The sequence below is a fragment of the Mustela putorius genome, unplaced genomic scaffold (assembly GCF_011764305.1).
Source record: "Mustela putorius furo isolate JIRA1106 unplaced genomic scaffold, ASM1176430v1.1 tig00003932_pilon_pilon_pilon:0A:0A, whole genome shotgun sequence".
Taxonomy (NCBI): Eukaryota; Metazoa; Chordata; class Mammalia; order Carnivora; family Mustelidae; genus Mustela; species Mustela putorius.
Genome location: NW_025422077.1, coordinates 3363289 through 3373446, shown reverse-complemented (window position 1 = coordinate 3373446; position 10158 = coordinate 3363289). Strand labels below are relative to the sequence as shown.

The following is a 10158-nucleotide window of genomic DNA, read 5'->3' as shown; positions in this document are numbered from 1 at the left end:
ATGAAATACTATGAGTCTTGAGAACAAGAACTAGCAAAGTCGCTGGAAATTTGGATGAGTTTAATATATATATTATGAAATGAATGAAGAAATTAAAAAACAAGGATAAAGATATAAATGAGTAAAAATACATAAAGCTTTATATAATGCATATGTCATGAATTTCTTTGATATAACTCATTACTATATACAGATGTATTAAGCATGCGTTATATTTATAGACAAGAATATTTGCTGTAAGACTTCCTTACTACTGTAACATCTTGATGAAATGGCCATTCCATAATAAAGTTCTAACTGACTTGGAGGTAGGTTCTGGGCACAACGGTGGGTTACAGTTCATGTCAATCACCTACTAGCCGTTTCCGTGGGTAAGTTAATCAGACCAAGTTTCCGCCCCTTTACTTATCAAAGAGGAATCAGAGTTTCCACCTTCCTCTATTTTTGTGCAGCTCCACTTACGTCTAGAACATATATTTAAAAAAATGTTATCCTATTCTAGAGGAAGTCCAAAAATGTTGAAATCATTATCATCCTCGTGTTACTTCATTGACCTCCAAATTTTGTGTTTGCGTGCCTTCCTCCGCAGGTGGAAGGAATTTGAGAGCTTAATGGGATGAAGGCGCCCATTAAGGCTGCGGGGGGCACATCAGCGCGGGGGCTGGGCTGCCCCCTGAGGGCGGGCGTCAGAGTCTGGGGCCCGGGGAGGAGCTTTGACACTGCCCCGCCCCCCCTTCACGGGACGCTGGTTATAATCACCCCGTTCTCTCCCAGTCCACGGTGGCACAGGCGCAGGAGGTTAGCAGGACCCAGCGTGTCCCAGAAGAAGGCACATCGCTGCTGAGGGGCGCCGGCAGGTGAGAAGGTGGTCTCAGCCAGAGGGAGCAGGGTGGGGGGAGCAGGGTAGGAGAGGCGGAGGTCCCCAAGACGAGGTCCGAGATGTTGCTATCATTATCATTGCATTATCATTTAGTTTATTTCTGAACTTTGTGTTTTAAGCAACAGAACGCTTTTTTCCCTTACTACTTATTGGGCATTATAAATTTTATATTCAGGAAAGCCTATTTTTTTCTTCCAGTGTGGCATTATGTAAGGTTATATCTATCTACTTGCTCACTATTGCATTAAAATATAGTTTTAAACCCAGAAGTATTTTATATTAAATTAATGGTATTAATCAAAGATTAATATTATAGATAATATATCTATATAACATATAGATATATAATAGAGTATATAGATATATAGATTAAAATATTGTTTAACATTTTTTATCTTGAGAATGCAAATATATCTTGTAGCTAATTTGTAGGACTATTCCATAAATTAAATACTTTGAGACTTCCTAAGAGGAATACATATTAGTATATTATTTTAGGATAAGATATATAATTTTTTTGTTTCATCCAGATCATAATCTGTATTCTTAATATGCATTCCTTCTAAAGTTATGAATTTTCTTGTTGCTACTTTGCTAAACAGAGATATTCAGGCCAGTATTGTGTGCGTGAGGATCAGATAAGCGTCTGCTCTGATAGTTGTTTACCACTTCAAAACCCAGGTGGGAAAACCTAAAGTCAGGGCGTTTCTGACTTTTGTTTAATTCCTTAACGGATAGGAACATGTTGCCAACTAAGTTCAATGAACTCGATTCCAAAGCCCGCTACTGGTGTTCCTGAATGACCTACATTTGATTTTTACTCCCAAAGTCAGGGTTGGTTCAAATGGTCCTTTGATAAATTCTGTAATAATTTGTATTTGATAACAAAGAATATACTCTTTTAAACTGCCTCAGATTTTTATTTTTAATTTATTTGAGAGAGAGTCCACCTGTGAGCTCACACGGGAGCAGGGGGGAGGAGCAGAGGGAGAGGTGGGGCAGGCTCCACTGCTGAGCTGGGAGCTTGATGTGGGGCTCGGTCTCAGGACCCCAAGATCATGACCTGAGCCGAAGGCAGATGCTTAATCGACTGAGCCACCCGGGTGCCCCAATCTTTTAAACTTCTTATAGAAGTTTGATTTCAGTGATTTGCTAGCATAATTGTATGTTAGTCACATGCTTGCATCTAAAAGTAGAACAAGTAATAAAAGTCTATAGGAGCACCTGGGTGGCTCAGTGGGTTAAATCCTCTGCCTTCAGCTCAGGTTGTGATCTCAGGACCCTGGGATTGAGCCCCATATCGGGCTCTCTGCTCCGCTAGGAGCCTGCTTCATCCCCACTCCTGCCTACTTGTGATCTCTGTCAAATAAATAGATAAAATCTTTTTTTAAAGTATATTAGAAAGAGTGGTTCCCCTATTAAACCCAATTATTTAAATATTTATTCAACATTTACTTGGAAAGTGGTTAAACGATGCAAAAGGGACAGGCAAAGTAAGACCACTGCGGCCAGCCCTCTCTCAATGTTGTGTCCCTAGAAATTCCCCTTTTGTCATAAACTTGCATATGCCACTCAACCACAGCACTTTGCTGTACGCATTATTTAGAAGGCTTTTCAGCATGCCTTAGATGGCTCAGCAAAGTGTTTGTCCCATTTATCTTTATTTAGCAGCCGAATTTAAGCAGTATAATATATTTTAAAAAGTTTATAACATTGCCTGACACATAGGAAGCAGATGTGTGATGTAATCTGATAAATTCAATTCTCTACATTTTCAGTAATATTTAGAATCCCAGAGAAACAGTACTATTTGTAGATTGGCATTCCAGGAGCCTGCCCAGGTCATCTGCTGTCTAGCCCTTCTCTGCCTGGATGTTATCATAAAAAAGCAAAAGATAATATGTGTTTCTATATGCAGGTGACCCTAGTTTAGGTTGACAAATTGGAAGTCATGATGAAAATGTCTTAAGTAATGTTACCTAATTTTACAGAAGAGGCAAACATTTTTTCCCTCATTTTAAGCTGAGAAATGTCAAACAAATTGTCCAAATTTCTACATAGCTGTTTATTAGTATAGAAATGGGATTAGAATCCAAGTATGTCTGAAACCACAGCCCACAGTCTTAAATCAGTAGAATATACTGTTTCCAGCTGACTGTAAGAAATAGCAGATATTGTGATCTAAATCTTGCCAAGAAAGAAACTATTCTGGACAAATGCCATTTCTCAAAATATGGAACTTGTTTATAGCTAAAAACCCTACACAGCAACCTATCATATTCAGTTAACTAAAGTTGGACTTTTCCCCCATTCAACTTACCCTTAAAAGTACAACAGAATTACCTTGGTTAATGTTGGATGTTCTATGGATGTACTCTTTTTTTTACATGGCCTTCATGCATATTTGCTGAGACCTATTTTAAAATTATTTAGATATAAAGCATTTTCACGGTGATCTATTACCTAGTCTTACCTGTTCAAATATGAGATAATGTAGACCCTAAATTATTTATTGAGAAAAATCTTGAACCTAACTGTAAGTGTTCTTATGTGATTATGATTTATTATTTTTAAAAAGATTTTATTTATTTGTTTGAGAGAGAAAGAGAGCAGTACCAGGAGGGAGAGAAAGAATCCAAAGGAGACTCCACACTGAACACAAGACTCCATCCCACAACCTTGAGATCATGAACTGAGCCAAAACCAAGAGTCAGACACTTGATATTTACTAAGTCCTTAGGTGTCTGGGACTGTGCTGGATTCTGAGTATATGTTGGTGAATAAAATAATGTTATTCTCCACAGAAAGCTTATATAGAAAAGAGGAGGCAATGATCTATAAGTAACACTTGCATATGAATTATGATTTTGGTGAACAGTGGGAGGAAAATAATGATATACCAATAACTTAGAAAAACCAAGAAGTTGAACCAACCTATAAAAGAGTTCAAGTAACAGCGCCTTGAGAAAGATACATGTAGGCCATGGAACGGTGAGAGAAAGCCACCTCTATCAAGAACCATCAGAAGAACATTCCAAGTAGAAGTAATATCTAGAATTACTTTGAGAATTCTCTTTGGAATACTCTGAGATGGGAAACTCCTTCTGGCAAGTGAAAGAAGCTCAGTGTGACTGGGGTAGAGTTGACAAAGGAAAGAGACCCACAGCAAGGTTCGCTAATGTCCAGATCTATAGGGACTTATCTAAGGGATATACTTACTCTCCTAACATGGGTTTAGAGCATGTTGTTCTTAGAACTAGGGTGAGAGCCTGATGTTCTTAGAACTAAGGTAAAATAGATAAAATTGGCATGGCTCAGCTCACATGAGGCTGTGGGGAAGATAACTACCAATTAAGTAATCATGTAGTCAATATAAAATGGTAATATTAGAATTTCTCTAAGAGATTGATGATTGGTGCTATGAAAGCTATTGAAGAGACCTTACCCTGTGACAGAGATCAAAAAGGCTTCTCAGAGGAAGTGGAGCTTGAGTTGAGAGCTAAGTGATGAGTAGCCAGAAGAAAAGAGGACAGCATGGTAAATAATCTTTGGGGGAAAACTACTCCTTTTTATGTATGTGGACAATAATGAGAGCAAAGCCAAGAACAGATGTAGGTGATAAATTATGAAACTATCACCATAGTCCAGGTGAAAAATTATAACTAGGATGCTGGCAAAAATGTATAGAGACTGGGCAATTTGGAGATATGTTGAGGATGTAAAAAGTCTGACTTACTGATTCATGTGGGATGTACAGCAGAGAGGAGAACAGGGCTACTCCTTAGGTTCCTGATTAAACCACACAGTGGAGAATGCTACTATTTACTGCAGTGGAGGAGGATCTGAAGACATCTCTGAGGAGAGGAATCAGGAGTTAGTTTGTGGACAAGTTAACTTTGATGTCAACGTTTCAATGTGAGACTTGCAAGAAGAAATACAACCAACCAGCTGTTGGTTATATAAATGAAGAGTGCACTAGTGTGCCATGTCTGGCAGTCGTTAGCATTAGGACGTTAGAGATCTGGAGGTTGTATGGGTTTGTATTGAGGCAAACACGTTCAATGGGCTTTGAAATTTTTACAAAATACCATCATTCAAGTCATTAGGACTCTACAGGTGTCTTCACTGGCAGCATAAATATTCATGTTACCAGTATATAAGGGGTGTAATCCTGAACATTGTGTTAGTCCACAGTGTCCAAAATATTGGTTGTGAAAAATGTTTGTGAAAATAAGAAAGATGAGGGGCACCTGGGTGGCTCAGTGGGTTAAAGCCTCTGCCTTCAGCTCAGGTCATGATCTCAGGGTCCTGGGATGGAGCCCCCATCGGGGGGTCTCTGCTCAGAAGGGAGCCTGCTTCCCTCCCACCCCGCCTGCCTCTCTGCCTACTTGTGATCTCTGTCTGTCAAATAAATAAATAAAATCTTAAAAAAAAGAAAGAAAGCTGAAAAATCTTCCAACTTTTGAAAGTGTGTAACACAAAACCTGTCTCCTGCATCTAACCAAGATTTCATGGCTGCCAGGTGAATTTATATCTCTGTCATGCTCATAGAAACCTTTATTTTGGCTTGGCTGTGTTTTTAATACAAGAGCTATTTAATACAAGAGATTTCCTATTTTGCTTTTTTTATTATTATCTTTATTATTTGCTTTTCCTATTTATTAGATGCATATATTACGTGAACTGTGTGAAACAACCAGGAATCACAACCGAATTTAGCATGCTTGGTGTTTTTATTGATTTCTGTTTTGTTTTGCAACATTGGCCAACTTAATAAGTAGTGTTGAAATACATTTCTAGGCCCATGCTGGGGCTGCTCCTGCCTGGGGTGCCGTGTCAGCAAACCGAAACTCAGATAACTTCCGTGTCCCTGTAATGCCCCAGTTAACCAGAAACACAGTATAAACAGTCAGCCTGTTCCCAAGCACAAAGCCTCCTCCGGGTCTTCTCAACAAACAAAGTGACTGTGGGACCCCAGCCTATCAAGTGTTTTGTCTCTTCCTTCCTTGTGTTAGTCTTTAGCCCATACAAGCTTCTTGTCTTCCACCCCATTTGGCAGTTCTCAAGAAAAACTAACAAAAAAGGTCTACTTCAAGCAGTGTTAAATTTGGATTGTGTCACCTAAATTGTCTTCTTTAATCATTTTTTTAAACAGTGTTGGACAACCAGGAATGAAATTCAGGGCTGACTGCCAACGGCCTGTAGGACGAGATGCACAGGTGAGGCGCCGGCTGAGTCCTTAAAGTTCTGGTTCCCAGAAAGGTTTGGGGGCCCTAGAACGGTTCTGGAGTTTATTAAATTCCTGGAGAGTTGCCAGGAATGGGGGGTCGGCAATGAGTGGCACCGTGGGGGGACTCAGAAGGAAATGTCCAAAAGTGGTGATGGCTATGAGGAGACTCACAATGCCATAAGGTAAGTCCACAGCATAAATCATGGAGGGACATGCAGAAATAATTAACACAGGAAACTGAGACTGTTTTGACCACCAAAATCAAAATCTAAGTGAGCAACCTGGCGATTCACAGACCTGTACCCCTGGGGATAAAAATACATGATATGTTTATAAAATAATTTTAAAAATTAATAAAAAAAAGTCTATGTGGGGAAAAGCCAGACCATTAAAAGCCATCAAGGTGTCCACCACTATGAAGAAATCTTGTGAAAGGAATAATAAATCTTTTGCAAATGGGAATCTTGGAAGCCAAAGCTGTCAAACTGGTGGTTGGAGAGCTTTAAAGCTGTTAGAGTGCTCACCACCTAGCTCTAAGATTTCTTGTGCTAGGGTACATTGGTCATGGAACAGCTAGATGGACACCACACCCCCTGCTAACCTCAAGAAAATTTATGTGAGACAAGTTTCACTGGAAAACACTGTAAGATCCTCAGCCAGGAAGCACAGCCTTCCTAGGTATTAATTCCAGTCAGAGGAACCCAAGTCTTAGCTAGAGGAATGGGGTCCTCAAGTTTCAGAGAACTGAGTGTGCCCTGCCACTTTCCAGCATAACAGCTTATTTTGTATCTGAGAATCATGGTCCTGGAGGTTGTGGATATTTACAGAAATGGCAAAATCTTACTAAAACAACCTACAATTATAATGGCCATGATGGGGAACATTCCAGAGAGACAAGCTCTTTATTTAAGAAATGTCCTTGGGACGCCTGAGTAGCTTAGTAGTTAAGAAATGTCCTTGGGGTGCCTGGGTGGCTCAGTGGGTTAAAGCCTCTGTCTTCAGCTCAGGTCATGATCCCAGGGTCCCGGGATCAAGCCCTGCATCGGGCTCTCTGCTCTGAGGGGAGCCTGCTTTTTCCTCTCTCTCTCTGCCTGCCTCTCTGCCTGCTTGTGATCTCTGTCAAATAAATAAAATCTTTATTTAAAAAAAAGAAAGAAAGAAAGAAAGAAATGTCCTTGACCACAAGGGCTCCCAAATCAACAAAAAGAATGGGTTGTTTTAACTGGCATGTAGAAAACTTCCCAAAACTCCAAAATTTCAAAATAATTTCATTGAAATATTTATTGCAAAAGGTTAATAAAAAATTAAAGACACAAGAGGTTGTACTTAAGACAAAGACAGTAAGACAGATGTGACTCCTACTACTCCCCTATCTCCACATTTACCAGAGTACTCAGAGCCTGCTAATCCTTTGAACTGCCTTCCGATCTAAGTAGACTGCAATATGGTAAACAGAAGACCCCCAAGTTAGTGGTCTTATAGATGCTCCTATACTATCTCTGAAGAGCCCCAGGATGGGCCCCTCCAAGGGTTGATGGGATGATTGATGAGAATCATAGTGAATCTGATAAAATGTTACCACTTATTCCCTTAAACAGCCAAGGGAAACTGAAATTAAAATTCATGGAAAAAAACACCAAATTCTGGTAAATATGTGAGCTCTATTCTCTGTGATAAACTCTACTTGCTCAAAGTTGATGAGATCCTGGGAAAACTGGTAGAAACTGGCCAAGGGTGAGGATTTACCAGAGTGAGCTCTTCTGGATTATTCTAGTGCCTGGTTCAAGCAAAGAAAATTTCAATTTGTCTCCAGAGGAAAATAAAATTTCAACTTGATTCTTCATTTCCAAATTTAGACCTATTATTTATTGATCTATTTTTCACCTAGGGACAGCCATCACCTCCTTGTCTGTCTCCTTTCCCGTCCTGAGAACTTGGCAGCTGTCAGGCTGGAGGCCTCTCAGATATGGCCAGATAGAAGTGATGGTCGCACCCCATTTGCATGAAACTTGAATCCTACCTACTGTGGCAGGCTCTCTGGAGAATTACTTTGTCTTTGTTTCTTTTGCTTGACTTTGGGATTGGCTCTGGATCATGTGTTGGCAGGAGGTTTTGCACCTTCTTTAGAGATGCCTCTTGTGTCCAGGGTTTGTTCACTTTTGCCACGAATATTTTACTGTTCGGCACTACTGAAACCTGACAAGATATTTCAAAGGAATGTTTTGTTTTGTTTTGCTTTTTAAAAGTTCGCTCTGTGGGTTGAAATTGGCCATATTGGAAGGTGATATTCAGAGCCTGTTCAGAATTTTATGACTTCTCTCCCAAAATAAATGAAACTGTATACTCAGAGGTAAAGACAAACTGCTCTACATCTAGAACATAGGGACCTTTGATTTCTGTCTTAGCCGAGGATTTTTTCCTTGATACACAGAAGCAAAAGGAAGATAGTATAGTTGGATTGCCGAGTCGGCACCTTGATATTGGTCAGGTTGCAACCCAGTTCTTTGAGGAATGAAAAACAGCTGTCCTATAAATTGAGGACAGCTCTTCAGAAGGGAAGAAAACAAATGAACAAATAAACAAAAAACCCAAAACTGGGGGAAAGGCTATTTGGAAACTTGGCAAAATTGTATCATTTTGTATCACTTGAACTGTCTTCTTTAATAATTTTGTAGCAGTGTGGAGTGTAAGTATTTGGAGAAAGTAGTCAACAGACACCTCAAATGGCAAAACTGACAGGGAAGTGATTTAAATTCTTTAATGAACAAGTAGGGGCAGAAATCTAGGTATTTGCCCTAACGTGCCTAGAGTGGACCTTGAATAGCCTGCTCACCTGCCCTTCCTCAACCTCTCTTCCTATTTCCAGGTGACATCCTTGCATTCTGGAACCCATTTTCCAGATGAGTCTCTTACCCCACAGCTAAAATCCAGAGGAGTGTCTACACTCTCAAGGCAGTGTGGACCTCCTCCTCTTCCTTCCCCTCTTTGATCTCCTCTTTAGCTGCCCCAAGACTGGCAGTTAGCACAGGTATTTAAATCAAATGATGAATAAAAATAGCACTGTTAATTTTTTTTTTTTTACCCCCTTGGAGATCTCAATGGACCAATATATGGACTGAATGATCCGTGGTGTATTTATTCCTGCAGTTGTCCTACGGATTATTCTTCGGTTAAGCTTACTCATCCAGCAGGACCCAATCTCAGCCACAAGAATGCAGCCCTCAGCCTTCATTACCAGCTACTGGGGCTTTGCTGTGATTTGCCATCGCTGGAGAATGTGGTTAAGTCTATGGACTTTCTTCCTCTAAAATGTCTTCATCTGTAGTCGAGAGTGAGGGTTTTATCACTCTCCGGTTCCACGCTCAAGGACAAATCTTGGAGGTTTTCCTTTCTTATCATCACTGATTTTCAGGTATTAAAAAAAAAAGAAAAAGAAAAAGAAAACAACAAAAAAACCACCACCACCATCACCACCCAAGTAACAAGAGAACACCACACTGTATTCCCTGTTCAGCCTCAGGAGTCTGTTTCCAAAGAACACTGTGAGCTGTGAGAGCTGGCAATAGCAAACACAGCTAAGATAGCTCCTTTGCATGGTGAGATTCCTATCCAGTAGTTCCTATCCCTAGAGGACGCCTGCAAGCAGGGATACAAACCCTATACATACTGTGTTTTTTGCTATATGTACACTCCTATGATAAAGCTTACTTCATAAATTAGGCACCTTGAGAGACCAATAACTAACAATAAAAAGAAACAAGGTTAACAATATACAATAGTAAAAGTTGTTTGAATGTGATCTCTCAAATTATGTAATCGTCCCCCCTCCCCCACTTTCTTGTGATGATGTGAGATGATGGCGCACCATCATGCTGCGATGAAATGAGGTGAATGATGTAGACACTGTGACGTAGCTCTGGGTGACTGTCGACCTTTTGATGATTCCTCAGAAGGAGGGTCATCTACTCCTGACCTGGGGCTGACAGGGGATTGCTCGAGTCTCTGGGCTGCAGTATTATGCTGAGCCCACGTGGTACTGGGAGGCTCC

General features: G+C 40.2%; 1 long non-coding RNA gene across 1 annotated transcript; it reads left to right on the top strand.

Annotated features, from left to right (window-relative positions):
• Positions 1-3973: 3973 nt before the first annotated feature.
• LOC101691779 lies at positions 3974-9862 on the top strand. The gene is made up of 3 exons (XR_201270.3): positions 3974-4050; positions 6036-6099; positions 9258-9862. It is a non-coding gene; the product is annotated as an uncharacterized LOC101691779 (long non-coding RNA).
• The last annotated feature ends 296 nt before the right edge of the window (positions 9863-10158 follow it).